This window comes from Ambystoma mexicanum, chromosome 1p (genome assembly GCF_040938575.1).
Source record: "Ambystoma mexicanum isolate Mex_15411 chromosome 1p, UKY_AmexF1_1, whole genome shotgun sequence".
NCBI classification, from domain to species: Eukaryota; Metazoa; Chordata; class Amphibia; order Caudata; family Ambystomatidae; genus Ambystoma; species Ambystoma mexicanum.
In genome coordinates, this window is record NC_090921.1 from 7,466,364 (window position 1) to 7,481,946 (window position 15,583).

Consider the following 15,583-nt stretch of genomic DNA (forward strand, 5'->3'; position numbering starts at 1 on the left):
AAGGCAGGGCTGCTCGCCCTTTCTCCTTCACATAAGTGCAAAATCCAGCTGACGTGTCTCTTCCAGGATCATTAACGTTGAATGCTTGACCAGCGCAGAATCGACAGGCTGAAAAGTATCAGAAGATTCGCTAAAAGCAAGGGGATATAGCTCAGTGGTAGAGCATTTGACTGCAGATCAAGAGGTCCCTGGTTCAAATCCGGGTGTCCCCTTCGACTTTTCTTAAATTTTAATAATAAATAATTGTTTATTCACAAAGATATGTGTTCCTTTTCTAATTACACTTGGCATCAGTGAACATTTACCCTTCAAGATGCATGATCAAAAAGTGTTCTGGTTTCATCCTAGTTAACATATTGCTAACAGCAATTATGCACTTTTTAAAGTGTCAGTTTAGTGTTTTAGCTCCACTTTTGCTGCCTGCTCCTTGAGATCAAGGAACATTTGTATTTACAGAACCCAAGGGTGCTACACACTGTCCACCCCTCATCCCCCACACCTGTAAGCAAGCGGGGCACATTCAGATTGAAATTGGCCCCCAGGAGCCCTAACAAATGTTGTCCCGGTGTTGTATGCTATTCTGCATCCCCATGGTAGCTTTTGGGATACATTGTTTGGAAATCTCCGGAGCCACGCTCACTTGGATACCCCGCCCCATACAACACCGGCCCTGTGAGCGAGCACTAAAGCTGCTCTTTGTTATGCAAAGTGTCTGATTGTCAGCAAGGAGGGCTTGGGCGTTGTGGCTGCTTTGAAGAGATTTGGAGGGGGTGTCACCAGGACAAGGCAGGGCTGCACGCCCTTTCTCCTTCACATAAGTGCTAAATCCAGCTGACGTGTCTCTTCCAGGATCATTAACGTTGAATGCTTGACCAGCGCAGAATCGACAGCCTGAAAAGTATCAGAAGATTCCCTAAAAGCACGGGGATATAGCTCAGTGGTAGAGCATTTGACTGCAGATCAAGAGGTCCCTGGATCAAATCCGGGTGTCCCCTTCTACTTTTCTTAAATTTTAATAATAAATAATTGTTTATTCACAAAGATATGTGTTCCTTTTCTAATTACACTTGGCATCAGTGAACATTTACCCTTCAAGATGCATGATCAAAAAGTGTTCTGGTTTCATCCTAGTTAACATATTGCTAACAGCAATTATGCACTTTTTAAAGTGTCCGTTTAGTGTTTTAGCTCCACTTTTGCTGCCTGCTCCTTGAGATCAAGGAACATTTGTATTTACAGAACCCAAGGGTGCTACACACTGTCCACCCCTCACCCCCCACACCTGTAAGCAAGCGGGGCACATTCAGATTGAAATTGGCCCCCAGGAGCCCTAACCAATGTTGTCCCGGTGTTTTATGCTATCCTGCATCCCCATGGTAGCTTGTGGGATACATTGTTTGGAAATCTCCAGAGCCACGCTCACTTGGATACCCCGCCCCATACAACACCGGCCCTGTGTGCGAGCACTGAACCCGCTCTTTGTTATGCAAAGTGCCTGATTGTCAGCAAGGAGGGCTTGGGCGTTGTGGCTGCTTTGAAGAGATTTGGAGGGGGTGTCACCAGGACAAGGCAGGGCTGCTCGCCCTTTCTCCTTCACATAAGTGCTAAATCCAGCTGACGTGTCTCTTCCAGGATCATTAACGTTGAATGCTTGACCAGCGCAGAATTGACAGCCTGAAAAGTATCAGAAGATTCCCTAAAAGCACGGGGATATAGCTCAGTGGTAGAGCATTTGACTGCAGATCAAGAGGTCCCTGGTTCAAATCCGGGTGTCCCCTTCTACTTTTCTTAAATTTTAATAATAAATAATTGTTTATTCACAAAGATATGTGTTCCTTTTCTAATTACACTTGGCATCAGTGAACATTTACCCTTCAAGATGCATGATCAAAAAGTGTTCTGGTTTCATCCTAGTTAACATATTGCTAACAGCAATTATGCACTTTTTAAAGTGTCCGTTTAGTGTTTTAGCTCCACTTTTGCTGCCTGCTCCTTGAGATCAAGGAACATTTGTATTTACAGAACCCAAGGGTGCTACACACTGTCCACCCCTCACCCCCCACACCTGTAAGCAAGCGGGGCACATTCAGATTGAAATTGGCCCCCAGGAGCCCTAACAAATGTTGTCCCGGTGTTGTATGCTATCCTGCATCCCCATGGTAGCTTGTGGGATACATTGTTTGGAAATCTCCGGAGCCACGCTCACTTGGATACCCCGCCCCATACAACACCGGCCCTGTGAGCGAGCACTAAAGCTGCTCTTTGTTATGCAAAGTGCCTGATTGTCAGCAAGGAGGGCTTGGGTGTTGTGGCTTTGAAGAGATTTGGAGGGGGTGTCACCAGGACAAGGCAGGGCTGCTCGCCCTTTCTCCTTCACATAAGTGCAAAATCCAGCTGACGTGTCTCTTCCAGGATCATTAACGTTGAATGCTTGACCAGTGCAGAATCAACAGCCTGAAAAGTATCAGAAGATTCGCTAAAAGCACGGGGATATAGCTCAGTGGTAGAGCATTTGACTGCAGATCAAGAGGTCCCTGGTTCAAATCCAGGTGTCCCCTTCGACTTTTCTTAAATTTTAATAATAAATAATTGTTTATTCACAAAGATATGTGTTCCTTTTCTAATTACACTTGGCATCAGTGAACATTTACGCTTCAAGATGCATGATCAAAAAGTGTTCTGGTTTCATCCTAGTTAACATCTTGTCAGCAAGGAGGGCTTGGGTGTTGTGGCTTTGAAGAGATTTGGAGGGGGTTTCACCAGGACAAGGCAGGGCTGCTCGCCCTTTCTCCTTCACATAAGTGCAAAATCCAGCTGACGTGTCTCTTCCAGGATCATTAAAGTTGAATGCTTGACCAGTGCAGAATCGACAGCCTGAAAAGTATCAGAAGATTCGCTAAAAGCACGGGGATATAGCTCAGTGGTAGAGCATTTAACTGCAGATCAAGAGGTCCCTGGTTCAAATCCGGGTGTCCCCTTCGACTTTTCTTAAATTTTAATAATAAATAATTGTTTATTCACAAAGATATGTGTTCCTTTTCTAATTACACTTGGCATCAGTGAACATTTACGCTTCAAGGTTTCATCCTAGTTAACATATTGCTAACAGCAATTATGCACTTTTTAAAGTGTCCGTTTAGTGTTTTAGCTCCACTTTTGCTGCCTGCTCCTTGAGATCAAGGAACATTTGTATTTACAGAACCCAAGGGTGCTACACACTGTCCACCCCTCATCCCCCACACCTGTAAGCAAGCGGGGCACATTCAGATTGAAATTGGCCCCCAGGAGCCCTAACAAATGTTGTCCCGGTGTTGTATGCTATCCTGCATCCCCATGGTAGCTTGTGGGATACATTGTTTGGAAATCTCCGGAGCCACGCTCACTTGGATACCCCGCCCCATACAACACCGGCCCTGTGAGCGAGCACTAAAGCTGCTCTTTGTTATGCAAAGTGTCTGATTGTCAGCAAGGAGGGCTTGGGCGTTGTGGCTGCTTTGAAGAGATTTGGAGGGGGTGTCACCAGGACAAGGCAGGGCTGCACGCCCTTTCTCCTTCACATAAGTGCTAAATCCAGCTGACGTGTCTCTTCCAGGATCATTAACGTTGAATGCTTGACCAGCGCAGAATCGACAGCCTGAAAAGTATCAGAAGATTCCCTAAAAGCATGGGGATATAGCTCAGTGGTAGAGCATTTGACTGCAGATCAAGAGGTCCCTGGATCAAATCCGGGTGTCCCCTTCTACTTTTCTTAAATTTTAATAATAAATAATTGTTTATTCACAAAGATATGTGTTCCTTTTCTAATTACACTTGGCATCAGTGAACATTTACCCTTCAAGATGCATGATCAAAAAGTGTTCTGGTTTCATCCTAGTTAACATATTGCTAACAGCAATTATGCACTTTTTAAAGTGTCCGTTTAGTGTTTTAGCTCCACTTTTGCTGCCTGCTCCTTGAGATCAAGGAACATTTGTATTTACAGAACCCAAGGGTGCTACACACTGTCCACCCCTCACCCCCCACACCTGTAAGCAAGCGGGGCACATTCAGATTGAAATTGGCCCCCAGGAGCCCTAACCAATGTTGTCCCGGTGTTTTATGCTATCCTGCATCCCCATGGTAGCTTGTGGGATACATTGTTTGGAAATCTCCAGAGCCACGCTCACTTGGATACCCCGCCCCATACAACACCGGCCCTGTGTGCGAGCACTGAACCCGCTCTTTGTTATGCAAAGTGCCTGATTGTCAGCAAGGAGGGCTTGGGCGTTGTGGCTGCTTTGAAGAGATTTGGAGGGGGTGTCACCATGACAAGGCAGGGCTGCTCGCCCTTTCTCCTTCACATAAGTGCAAAATCCAGCTGACGTGTCTCTTCCAGGATCATTAACGTTGAATGCTTGACCAGTGCAGAATCAACAGCCTGAAAAGTATCAGAAGATTCGCTAAAAGCACGGGGATATAGCTCAGTGGTAGAGCATTTGACTGCAGATCAAGAGGTCCCTGGTTCAAATCCAGGTGTCCCCTTCGACTTTTCTTAAATTTTAATAATAAATAATTGTTTATTCACAAAGATATGTGTTCCTTTTCTAATTACACTTGGCATCAGTGAACATTTACGCTTCAAGATGCATGATCAAAAAGTGTTCTGGTTTCATCCTAGTTAACATCTTGTCAGCAAGGAGGGCTTGGGTGTTGTGGCTTTGAAGAGATTTGGAGGGGGTTTCACCAGGACAAGGCAGGGCTGCTCGCCCTTTCTCCTTCACATAAGTGCAAAATCCAGCTGACGTGTCTCTTCCAGGATCATTAAAGTTGAATGCTTGACCAGTGCAGAATCGACAGCCTGAAAAGTATCAGAAGATTCGCTAAAAGCACGGGGATATAGCTCAGTGGTAGAGCATTTAACTGCAGATCAAGAGGTCCCTGGTTCAAATCCGGGTGTCCCCTTCGACTTTTCTTAAATTTTAATAATAAATAATTGTTTATTCACAAAGATATGTGTTCCTTTTCTAATTACACTTGGCATCAGTGAACATTTACGCTTCAAGATGCATGATCAAAAAGTGTTCTGGTTTCATCCTAGTTAACATCTTGCGGACAGCAATTATGCACTTTTTAAAGTGTCCGTTTAGTGTTTTAGCTTCACTTTTGCTGCCTGCTCCTTGAGATCAAGGAACATTTGTATTTACAGAACCCAAGGGTGCTACACACTGTCCACCCCTCATCCCCCACACCTGTAAGCAAGCGGGGCATATTCAGATTGAAATTGGCCCCCAGGAGCCCTAACAAATGTTGTCTCAGTGTTGTACGCTATCCTGCATCACCCATGGTAGCTTGTGGGATACATTGTTTGGCAATCTCCGGAGCCACGCTCACTTGGATACCCCGCCCCATACAACACCGGCCCTGTGTGCGAGCACTGAACCCGCTCTTTGTTATGCAAAGTGCCTGATTGTCAGCAAGGAGGGCTTGGGCGTTGTGGCTGCTTTGAAGAGATTTGGAGGGGGTGTCACCAGGACAAGGCAGGGCTGCTCGCCCTTTCTCCTTCACATAAGTGCTAAATCCAGCTGACGTGTCTCTTCCAGGATCATTAACGTTGAATGCTTGACCAGCGCAGAATCGACAGCCTGAAAAGTATCAGAAGATGCCCTAAAAGCACGGGGATATAGCTCAGTGGTAGAGCATTTGACTGCAGATCAAGAGGTCCCTGGTTCAAATCCGGGTGTCCCCTTCTACTTTTCTTAAATTTTAATAATAAATAATTGTTTATTCACAAAGATATGTGTTCCTTTTCTAATTACACTTGGCATCAGTGAACATTTACCCTTCAAGATGCATGATCAAAAAGTGTTCTGGTTTCATCCTAGTTAACATATTGCTAACAGCAATTATGCACTTTTTAAAGTGTCCGTTTAGTGTTTTAGCTCCACTTTTGCTGCCTGCTCCTTGAGATCAAGGAACATTTGTATTTACAGAACCCAAGGGTGCTACACACTGTCCACCCCTCACCCCCCACACCTGTAAGCAAGCGGGGCACATTCAGATTGAAATTGGCCCCCAGGAGCCCTAACAAATGTTGTCCCGGTGTTGTATGCTATCCTGCATCCCCATGGTAGCTTGTGGGATACATTGTTTGGAAATCTCCGGAGCCACGCTCACTTGGATACCCCCCCCATACAACACCGGCCCTGTGAGCGAGCACTAAAGCTGCTCTTTGTTATGCAAAGTGCCTGATTGTCAGCAAGGAGGGCTTGGGTGTTGTGGCTTTGAAGAGATTTGGAGGGGGTGTCACCAGGACAAGGCAGGGCTGCTCGCCCTTTCTCCTTCACATAAGTGCAAAATCCAGCTGACGTGTCTCTTCCAGGATCATTAACGTTGAATGCTTGACCAGCGCAGAATCGACAGGCTGAAAAGTATCAGAAGATTCGCTAAAAGCAAGGGGATATAGCTCAGTGGTAGAGCATTTGACTGCAGATCAAGAGGTCCCTGGTTCAAATCCGGGTGTCCCCTTCGACTTTTCTTAAATTTTAATAATAAATAATTGTTTATTCACAAAGATATGTGTTCCTTTTCTAATTACACTTGGCATCAGTGAACATTTACCCTTCAAGATGCATGATCAAAAAGTGTTCTGGTTTCATCCTAGTTAACATATTGCTAACAGCAATTATGCACTTTTTAAAGTGTCCGTTTAGTGTTTTAGCTCCACTTTTGCTGCCTGCTCCTTGAGATCAAGGAACATTTGTATTTACAGAACCCAAGGGTGCTACACACTGTCCACCCCTCATCCCCCACACCTGTAAGCAAGCGGGGCACATTCAGATTGAAATTGGCCCCCAGGAGCCCTAACAAATGTTGTCCCGGTGTTGTATGCTATCCTGCATCCCCATGGTAGCTTGTGGGATACATTGTTTGGAAATCTCCGGAGCCACGCTCACTTGGATACCCCGCCCCATACAACACCGGCCCTGTGAGCGAGCACTAAAGCTGCTCTTTGTTATGCAAAGTGTCTGATTGTCAGCAAGGAGGGCTTGGGCGTTGTGGCTGCTTTGAAGAGATTTGGAGGGGGTGTCACCAGGACAAGGCAGGGCTGCACGCCCTTTCTCCTTCACATAAGTGCTAAATCCAGCTGACGTGTCTCTTCCAGGATCATTAACGTTGAATGCTTGACCAGCGCAGAATCGACAGCCTGAAAAGTATCAGAAGATTCCCTAAAAGCACGGGGATATAGCTCAGTGGTAGAGCATTTGACTGCAGATCAAGAGGTCCCTGGATCAAATCCGGGTGTCCCCTTCTACTTTTCTTAAATTTTAATAATAAATAATTGTTTATTCACAAAGATATGTGTTCCTTTTCTAATTACACTTGGCATCAGTGAACATTTACCCTTCAAGATGCATGATCAAAAAGTGTTCTGGTTTCATCCTAGTTAACATATTGCTAACAGCAATTATGCACTTTTTAAAGTGTCCGTTTAGTGTTTTAGCTCCACTTTTGCTGCCTGCTCCTTGAGATCAAGGAACATTTGTATTTACAGAACCCAAGGGTGCTACACACTGTCCACCCCTCACCCCCCACACCTGTAAGCAAGCGGGGCACATTCAGATTGAAATTGGCCCCCAGGAGCCCTAACAAATGTTGTCCCGGTGTTGTATGCTATCCTGCATCCCCATGGTAGCTTGTGGGATACATTGTTTGGAAATCTCCGGAGCCACGCTCACTTGGATACCCCGCCCCATACAACACCGGCCCTGTGAGCGAGCACTAAAGCTGCTCTTTGTTATGCAAAGTGCCTGATTGTCAGCAAGGAGGGCTTGGGTGTTGTGGCTTTGAAGAGATTTGGAGGGGGTGTCACCAGGACAAGGCAGGGCTGCTCGCCCTTTCTCCTTCACATAAGTGCAAAATCCAGCTGACGTGTCTCTTCCAGGATCATTAACGTTGAATGCTTGACCAGTGCAGAATCAACAGCCTGAAAAGTATCAGAAGATTCGCTAAAAGCACGGGGATATAGCTCAGTGGTAGAGCATTTGACTGCAGATCAAGAGGTCCCTGGTTCAAATCCAGGTGTCCCCTTCGACTTTTCTTAAATTTTAATAATAAATAATTGTTTATTCACAAAGATATGTGTTCCTTTTCTAATTACACTTGGCATCAGTGAACATTTACGCTTCAAGATGCATGATCAAAAAGTGTTCTGGTTTCATCCTAGTTAACATCTTGTCAGCAAGGAGGGCTTGGGTGTTGTGTCTTTGAAGAGATTTGGAGGGGGTTTCACCAGGACAAGGCAGGGCTGCTCGCCCTTTCTCCTTCACATAAGTGCAAAATCCAGCTGACGTGTCTCTTCCAGGATCATTAAAGTTGAATGCTTGACCAGTGCAGAATCGACAGCCTGAAAAGTATCAGAAGATTCGCTAAAAGCACGGGGATATAGCTCAGTGGTAGAGCATTTAACTGCAGATCAAGAGGTCCCTGGTTCAAATCCGGGTGTCCCCTTCGACTTTTCTTAAATTTTAATAATAAATAATTGTTTATTCACAAAGATATGTGTTCCTTTTCTAATTACACTTGGCATCAGTGAACATTTACGCTTCAAGATGCATGATCAAAAAGTGTTCTGGTTTCATCCTAGTTAACATCTTGCGGACAGCAATTATGCACTTTTTAAAGTGTCCGTTTAGTGTTTTAGCTTCACTTTTGCTGCCTGCTCCTTGAGATCAAGGAACATTTGTATTTACAGAACCCAAGGGTGCTACACACTGTCCACCCCTCATCCCCCACACCTGTAAGCAAGTGGGGCACATTCAGATTGAAATTGGCCCCCAGGAGCCCTAACAAATGTTGTCCCGGTGTTGTATGCTATCCTGCATCCCCATGGTAGCTTGTGGGATACATTGTTTGGAAATCTCCGGAGCCACGCTCACTTGGATACCCCGCCCCATACAACACCGGCCCTGTGAGCGAGCACTAAAGCTGCTCTTTGTTATGCAAAGTGTCTGATTGTCAGCAAGGAGGGCTTGGGCGTTGTGGCTGCTTTGAAGAGATTTGGAGGGGGTGTCACCAGGACAATCAGGCACTTTGCATAACAAAGTGCCTGATTGTCAGCAAGGAGGGCTTGGGCGTTGTGGCTGCTTTGAAGAGATTTGGAGGGGGTGTCACCAGGACAAGGCAGGGCTGCTCGCCCTTTCTCCTTCACATAAGTGCTAAATCCAGCTGACGTGTCTCTTCCAGGATCATTAACGTTGAATGCTTGACCAGCGCAGAATTGACAGCCTGAAAAGTATCAGAAGATTCCCTAAAAGCACGGGGATATAGCTCAGTGGTAGAGCATTTGACTGCAGATCAAGAGGTCCCTGGTTCAAATCCGGGTGTCCCCTTCTACTTTTCTTAAATTTTAATAATAAATAATTGTTTATTCACAAAGATATGTGTTCCTTTTCTAATTACACTTGGCATCAGTGAACATTTACCCTTCAAGATGCATGATCAAAAAGTGTTCTGGTTTCATCCTAGTTAACATATTGCTAACAGCAATTATGCACTTTTTAAAGTGTCCGTTTAGTGTTTTAGCTCCACTTTTGCTGCCTGCTCCTTGAGATCAAGGAACATTTGTATTTACAGAACCCAAGGGTGCTACACACTGTCCACCCCTCACCCCCCACACCTGTAAGCAAGCGGGGCACATTCAGATTGAAATTGGCCCCCAGGAGCCCTAACAAATGTTGTCCCGGTGTTGTATGCTATCCTGCATCCCCATGGTAGCTTGTGGGATACATTGTTTGGAAATCTCCGGAGCCACGCTCACTTGGATACCCCGCCCCATACAACACCGGCCCTGTGAGCGAGCACTAAAGCTGCTCTTTGTTATGCAAAGTGCCTGATTGTCAGCAAGGAGGGCTTGGGTGTTGTGGCTTTGAAGAGATTTGGAGGGGGTGTCACCAGGACAAGGCAGGGCTGCTCGCCCTTTCTCCTTCACATAAGTGCAAAATCCAGCTGACGTGTCTCTTCCAGGATCATTAACGTTGAATGCTTGACCAGCGCAGAATCGACAGCCTGAAAAGTATCAGAAGATTCGCTAAAAGCACGGGGATATAGCTCAGTGGTAGAGCATTTGACTGCAGATCAAGAGGTCCCTGGATCAAATCCGGGTGTCCCCTTCTACTTTTCTTAAATTTTAATAATAAATAATTGTTTATTCACAAAGATATGTGTTCCTTTTCTAATTACACTTGGCATCAGTGAACATTTACCCTTCAAGATGCATGATCAAAAAGTGTTCTAGTTTCATCCTAGTTAACATATTGCTAACAGCAATTATGCACTTTTTAAAGTGTCCGTTTAGTGTTTTAGCTCCACTTTTGCTGCCTGCTCCTTGAGATCAAGGAACATTTGTATTTACAGAACCCAAGGGTGCTACACACTGTCCACCCCTCACCCCCCACACCTGTAAGCAAGCGGGGCACATTCAGATTGAAATTGGCCCCCAGGAGCCCTAACAAATGTTGTCCCGGTGTTGTATGCTATCCTGCATCCCCATGGTAGCTTGTGGGATACATTGTTTGGAAATCTCCGTAACCACGCTCACTTGGATACCCCGCCCCATACAACACCGGCCCTGTGAGCGAGCACTAAAGCTGCTCTTTGTTATGCAAAGTGCCTGATTGTCAGCAAGGAGGGCTTGGGTGTTGTGGCTTTGAAGAGATTTGGAGGGGGTGTCACCAGGACAAGGCAGGGCTGCTCGCCCTTTCTCCTTCACATAAGTGCAAAATCCAGCTGACGTGTCTCTTCCAGGATCATTAACGTTGAATGCTTGACCAGTGCAGAATCAACAGCCTGAAAAGTATCAGAAGATTCGCTAAAAGCACGGGGATATAGCTCAGTGGTAGAGCATTTGACTGCAGATCAAGAGGTCCCTGGTTCAAATCCGGGTGTCCCCTTCGACTTTTCTTAAATTTTAATAATAAATAATTGTTTATTCACAAAGATATGTGTTCCTTTTCTAATTACACTTGGCATCAGTGAACATTTACGCTTCAAGATGCATGATCAAAAAGTGTTCTGGTTTCATCCTAGTTAACATCTTGTGGACAGCAATTATGCACTTTTTAAAGTGTCCGTTTAGTGTTTTAGCTCCACTTTTGCTGCCTGCTCCTTGAGATCAAGGAACATTTGTATTTACAGAACCCAAGGGTGCTACACACTGTCCACCCCTCATCCCCCACACCTGTAAGCAAGCCGGGCACATTCTGATTGAAATTGGCCCCCAGGAGCCCTAACAAATGTTGTCCCAGTGTTGTACGCTATCCTGAATCACCCATGGTAGCTTGTGGGATACATTGTTTGGCAATCTCCGGAGCCACGCTCACTTGGATACCCCGCCCCATACAACACCGTCCCTGTGAGCGAGCACTAAAGCTGCTCTTTGTTATGCAAAGTGCCTGATTGTCAGCAAGGAGGGCTTGGGTGTTGTGGCTTTGAAGAGATTTGGAGGGGGTGTCACCAGGACAAGGCAGGGCTGCTCGCCCTTTCTCCTTCACATAAGTGCAAAATCCAGCTGACGTGTCTCTTCCAGGATCATTAACGTTGAATGCTTGACCAGCGCAGAATCGACAGCCTGAAAAGTATCAGAAGATTCACTAAAAGCACGGGGATATAGCTCAGTGGTAGAGCATTTGACTGCAGATCAAGAGGTCCCTGGTTCAAATCCGGGTGTCCCCTTCGACTTTTCTTAAATTTTAATAATAAATAATTGTTTATTCACAAAGATATGTGTTCCTTTTCTAATTACACTTGGCATCAGTGAACATTTACGCTTCAAGATGCATGATCAAAAAGTGTTCTGGTTTCATCCTAGTTAACATCTTGTCAGCAAGGAGGGCTTGGGTGTTGTGGCTTTGAAGAGATTTGGAGGGGGTTTCACCAGGACAAGGCAGGGCTGCTCGCCCTTTCTCCTTCACATAAGTGCAAAATCCAGCTGACGTGTCTCTTCCAGGATCATTAAAGTTGAATGCTTGACCAGTGCAGAATCGACAGCCTGAAAAGTATCAGAAGATTCGCTAAAAGCACGGGGATATAGCTCAGTGGTAGAGCATTTAACTGCAGATCAAGAGGTCCCTGGTTCAAATCCGGGTGTCCCCTTCGACTTTTCTTAAATTTTAATAATAAATAATTGTTTATTCACAAAGATATGTGTTCCTTTTCTAATTACACTTGGCATCAGTGAACATTTACGCTTCAAGATGCATGATCAAAAAGTGTTCTGGTTTCATCCTAGTTAACATCTTGCGGACAGCAATTATGCACTTTTTAAAGTGTCCGTTTAGTGTTTTAGCTTCACTTTTGCTGCCTGCTCCTTGAGATCAAGGAACATTTGTATTTACAGAACCCAAGGGTGCTACACACTGTCCACCCCTCATCCCCCACACCTGTAAGCAAGCGGGGCATATTCAGATTGAAATTGGCCCCCAGGAGCCCTAACAAATGTTGTCTCAGTGTTGTACGCTATCCTGCATCACCCATGGTAGCTTGTGGGATACATTGTTTGGCAATCTCCGGAGCCACGCTCACTTGGATACCCCGCCCCATACAACACCGGCCCTGTGTGCGAGCACTGAACCCGCTCTTTGTTATGCAAAGTGCCTGATTGTCAGCAAGGAGGGCTTGGGCGTTGTGGCTGCTTTGAAGAGATTTGGAGGGGGTGTCACCAGGACAAGGCAGGGCTGCTCGCCCTTTCTCCTTCACATAAGTGCTAAATCCAGCTGACGTGTCTCTTCCAGGATCATTAACGTTGAATGCTTGACCAGCGCAGAATCGACAGCCTGAAAAGTATCAGAAGATGCCCTAAAAGCACGGGGATATAGCTCAGTGGTAGAGCATTTGACTGCAGATCAAGAGGTCCCTGGTTCAAATCCGGGTGTCCCCTTCTACTTTTCTTAAATTTTAATAATAAATAATTGTTTATTCACAAAGATATGTGTTCCTTTTCTAATTACACTTGGCATCAGTGAACATTTACCCTTCAAGATGCATGATCAAAAAGTGTTCTGGTTTCATCCTAGTTAACATATTGCTAACAGCAATTATGCACTTTTTAAAGTGTCCGTTTAGTGTTTTAGCTCCACTTTTGCTGCCTGCTCCTTGAGATCAAGGAACATTTGTATTTACAGAACCCAAGGGTGCTACACACTGTCCACCCCTCACCCCCCACACCTGTAAGCAAGCGGGGCACATTCAGATTGAAATTGGCCCCCAGGAGCCCTAACAAATGTTGTCCCGGTGTTGTATGCTATCCTGCATCCCCATGGTAGCTTGTGGGATACATTGTTTGGAAATCTCCGGAGCCACGCTCACTTGGATACCCCGCCCCATACAACACCGGCCCTGTGAGCGAGCACTAAAGCTGCTCTTTGTTATGCAAAGTGCCTGATTGTCAGCAAGGAGGGCTTGGGTGTTGTGGCTTTGAAGAGATTTGGAGGGGGTGTCACCAGGACAAGGCAGGGCTGCTCGCCCTTTCTCCTTCACATAAGTGCAAAATCCAGCTGACGTGTCTCTTCCAGGATCATTAACGTTGAATGCTTGACCAGCGCAGAATCGACAGGCTGAAAAGTATCAGAAGATTCGCTAAAAGCAAGGGGATATAGCTCAGTGGTAGAGCATTTGACTGCAGATCAAGAGGTCCCTGGTTCAAATCCGGGTGTCCCCTTCGACTTTTCTTAAATTTTAATAATAAATAATTGTTTATTCACAAAGATATGTGTTCCTTTTCTAATTACACTTGGCATCAGTGAACATTTACCCTTCAAGATGCATGATCAAAAAGTGTTCTGGTTTCATCCTAGTTAACATATTGCTAACAGCAATTATGCACTTTTTAAAGTGTCCGTTTAGTGTTTTAGCTCCACTTTTGCTGCCTGCTCCTTGAGATCAAGGAACATTTGTATTTACAGAACCCAAGGGTGCTACACACTGTCCACCCCTCATCCCCCACACCTGTAAGCAAGCGGGGCACATTCAGATTGAAATTGGCCCCCAGGAGCCCTAACAAATGTTGTCCCGGTGTTGTATGCTATCCTGCATCCCCATGGTAGCTTGTGGGATACATTGTTTGGAAATCTCCTTAGCCACGCTCACTTGGATACCCCGCCCCATACAACACCGGCCCTGTGAGCGAGCACTAAAGCTGCTCTTTGTTATGCAAAGTGTCTGATTGTCAGCAAGGAGGGCTTGGGCGTTGTGGCTGCTTTGAAGAGATTTGGAGGGGGTGTCACCAGGACAAGGCAGGGCTGCACGCCCTTTCTCCTTCACATAAGTGCTAAATCCAGCTGACGTGTCTCTTCCAGGATCATTAACGTTGAATGCTTGACCAGCGCAGAATCGACAGCCTGAAAAGTATCAGAAGATTCCCTAAAAGCACGGGGATATAGCTCAGTGGTAGAGCATTTGACTGCAGATCAAGAGGTCCCTGGATCAAATCCGGGTGTCCCCTTCTACTTTTCTTAAATTTTAATAATAAATAATTGTTTATTCACAAAGATATGTGTTCCTTTTCTAATTACACTTGGCATCAGTGAACATTTACCCTTCAAGATGCATGATCAAAAAGTGTTCTGGTTTCATCCTAGTTAACATATTGCTAACAGCAATTATGCACTTTTTAAAGTGTCCGTTTAGTGTTTTAGCTCCACTTTTGCTGCCTGCTCCTTGAGATCAAGGAACATTTGTATTTACAGAACCCAAGGGTGCTACACACTGTCCACCCCTCACCCCCCACACCTGTAAGCAAGCGGGGCACATTCAGATTGAAATTGGCCCCCAGGAGCCCTAACAAATGTTGTCCCGGTGTTGTATGCTATCCTGCATCCCCATGGTAGCTTGTGGGATACATTGTTTGGAAATCTCCGGAGCCACGCTCACTTGGATACCCCGCCCCATACAACACCGGCCCTGTGAGCGAGCACTAAAGGTGCTCTTTGTTATGCAAAGTGCCTGATTGTCAGCAAGGAGGGCTTGGGTGTTGTGGCTTTGAAGAGATTTGGAGGGGGTGTCACCAGGACAAGGCAGGGCTGCTCGCCCTTTCTCCTTCACATAAGTGCAAAATCCAGCTGACGTGTCTCTTCCAGGATCATTAACGTTGAATGCTTGACCAGTGCAGAATCAACAGCCTGAAAAGTATCAGAAGATTCGCTAAAAGCACGGGGATATAGCTCAGTGGTAGAGCATTTGACTGCAGATCAAGAGGTCCCTGGTTCAAATCCGGGTGTCCCCTTCGACTTTTCTTAAATTTTAATAATAAATAATTGTTTATTCACAAAGATATGTGTTCCTTTTCTAATTACACTTGGCATCAGTGAACATTTACGCTTCAAGATGCATGATCAAAAAGTGTTCTGGTTTCATCCTAGTTAACATCTTGTCAGCAAGGAGGGCTTGGGTGTTGTGGCTTTGAAGAGATTTGGAGGGGGTTTCACCAGGACAAGGCAGGGCTGCTCGCCCTTTCTCCTTCACATAAGTGCAAAATCCAGCTGACGTGTCTCTTCCAGGATCATTAAAGTTGAATGCTTGACCAGTGCAGAATCGACAGCCTGAAAAGTAT

The 15,583-nt window shown here is 45.5% G+C and overlaps 22 non-coding genes across 22 annotated transcripts; all 22 read left to right on the forward strand.

Moving 5' to 3' along the window:
- Positions 1–140: 140 nt before the first annotated feature.
- TRNAC-GCA (transfer RNA cysteine (anticodon GCA)) lies at positions 141–212 on the forward strand. Its single transcript has one exon. It is a non-coding gene; the product is annotated as a tRNA-Cys (tRNA).
- Positions 213–923: 711 nt separating this feature from the next.
- TRNAC-GCA (transfer RNA cysteine (anticodon GCA)) lies at positions 924–995 on the forward strand. Its single transcript has one exon. It is a non-coding gene; the product is annotated as a tRNA-Cys (tRNA).
- Positions 996–1,706: 711 nt separating this feature from the next.
- On the forward strand, positions 1,707–1,778 carry TRNAC-GCA (transfer RNA cysteine (anticodon GCA)). Its single transcript has one exon. It is a non-coding gene; the product is annotated as a tRNA-Cys (tRNA).
- A 708-nt stretch (positions 1,779–2,486) lies between these two features.
- TRNAC-GCA (transfer RNA cysteine (anticodon GCA)) lies at positions 2,487–2,558 on the forward strand. Its single transcript has one exon. It is a non-coding gene; the product is annotated as a tRNA-Cys (tRNA).
- A 348-nt stretch (positions 2,559–2,906) lies between these two features.
- TRNAC-GCA (transfer RNA cysteine (anticodon GCA)) lies at positions 2,907–2,978 on the forward strand. The gene has a single exon. It is a non-coding gene; the product is annotated as a tRNA-Cys (tRNA).
- A 688-nt stretch (positions 2,979–3,666) lies between these two features.
- On the forward strand, positions 3,667–3,738 carry TRNAC-GCA (transfer RNA cysteine (anticodon GCA)). The gene has a single exon. It is a non-coding gene; the product is annotated as a tRNA-Cys (tRNA).
- Positions 3,739–4,449: 711 nt separating this feature from the next.
- On the forward strand, positions 4,450–4,521 carry TRNAC-GCA (transfer RNA cysteine (anticodon GCA)). The gene has a single exon. It is a non-coding gene; the product is annotated as a tRNA-Cys (tRNA).
- Positions 4,522–4,869: 348 nt separating this feature from the next.
- Positions 4,870–4,941, forward strand: TRNAC-GCA (transfer RNA cysteine (anticodon GCA)). Its single transcript has one exon. It is a non-coding gene; the product is annotated as a tRNA-Cys (tRNA).
- Positions 4,942–5,653: 712 nt separating this feature from the next.
- On the forward strand, positions 5,654–5,725 carry TRNAC-GCA (transfer RNA cysteine (anticodon GCA)). Its single transcript has one exon. It is a non-coding gene; the product is annotated as a tRNA-Cys (tRNA).
- A 707-nt stretch (positions 5,726–6,432) lies between these two features.
- Positions 6,433–6,504, forward strand: TRNAC-GCA (transfer RNA cysteine (anticodon GCA)). The gene has a single exon. It is a non-coding gene; the product is annotated as a tRNA-Cys (tRNA).
- Positions 6,505–7,215: 711 nt separating this feature from the next.
- Positions 7,216–7,287, forward strand: TRNAC-GCA (transfer RNA cysteine (anticodon GCA)). Its single transcript has one exon. It is a non-coding gene; the product is annotated as a tRNA-Cys (tRNA).
- A 708-nt stretch (positions 7,288–7,995) lies between these two features.
- Positions 7,996–8,067, forward strand: TRNAC-GCA (transfer RNA cysteine (anticodon GCA)). The gene has a single exon. It is a non-coding gene; the product is annotated as a tRNA-Cys (tRNA).
- A 348-nt stretch (positions 8,068–8,415) lies between these two features.
- Positions 8,416–8,487, forward strand: TRNAC-GCA (transfer RNA cysteine (anticodon GCA)). Its single transcript has one exon. It is a non-coding gene; the product is annotated as a tRNA-Cys (tRNA).
- An 809-nt stretch (positions 8,488–9,296) lies between these two features.
- TRNAC-GCA (transfer RNA cysteine (anticodon GCA)) lies at positions 9,297–9,368 on the forward strand. Its single transcript has one exon. It is a non-coding gene; the product is annotated as a tRNA-Cys (tRNA).
- A 708-nt stretch (positions 9,369–10,076) lies between these two features.
- TRNAC-GCA (transfer RNA cysteine (anticodon GCA)) lies at positions 10,077–10,148 on the forward strand. The gene has a single exon. It is a non-coding gene; the product is annotated as a tRNA-Cys (tRNA).
- A 708-nt stretch (positions 10,149–10,856) lies between these two features.
- On the forward strand, positions 10,857–10,928 carry TRNAC-GCA (transfer RNA cysteine (anticodon GCA)). Its single transcript has one exon. It is a non-coding gene; the product is annotated as a tRNA-Cys (tRNA).
- A 709-nt stretch (positions 10,929–11,637) lies between these two features.
- Positions 11,638–11,709, forward strand: TRNAC-GCA (transfer RNA cysteine (anticodon GCA)). Its single transcript has one exon. It is a non-coding gene; the product is annotated as a tRNA-Cys (tRNA).
- A 348-nt stretch (positions 11,710–12,057) lies between these two features.
- TRNAC-GCA (transfer RNA cysteine (anticodon GCA)) lies at positions 12,058–12,129 on the forward strand. Its single transcript has one exon. It is a non-coding gene; the product is annotated as a tRNA-Cys (tRNA).
- Positions 12,130–12,841: 712 nt separating this feature from the next.
- On the forward strand, positions 12,842–12,913 carry TRNAC-GCA (transfer RNA cysteine (anticodon GCA)). Its single transcript has one exon. It is a non-coding gene; the product is annotated as a tRNA-Cys (tRNA).
- Positions 12,914–13,621: 708 nt separating this feature from the next.
- On the forward strand, positions 13,622–13,693 carry TRNAC-GCA (transfer RNA cysteine (anticodon GCA)). The gene has a single exon. It is a non-coding gene; the product is annotated as a tRNA-Cys (tRNA).
- Positions 13,694–14,404: 711 nt separating this feature from the next.
- Positions 14,405–14,476, forward strand: TRNAC-GCA (transfer RNA cysteine (anticodon GCA)). Its single transcript has one exon. It is a non-coding gene; the product is annotated as a tRNA-Cys (tRNA).
- Positions 14,477–15,184: 708 nt separating this feature from the next.
- TRNAC-GCA (transfer RNA cysteine (anticodon GCA)) lies at positions 15,185–15,256 on the forward strand. Its single transcript has one exon. It is a non-coding gene; the product is annotated as a tRNA-Cys (tRNA).
- The last annotated feature ends 327 nt before the right edge of the window (positions 15,257–15,583 follow it).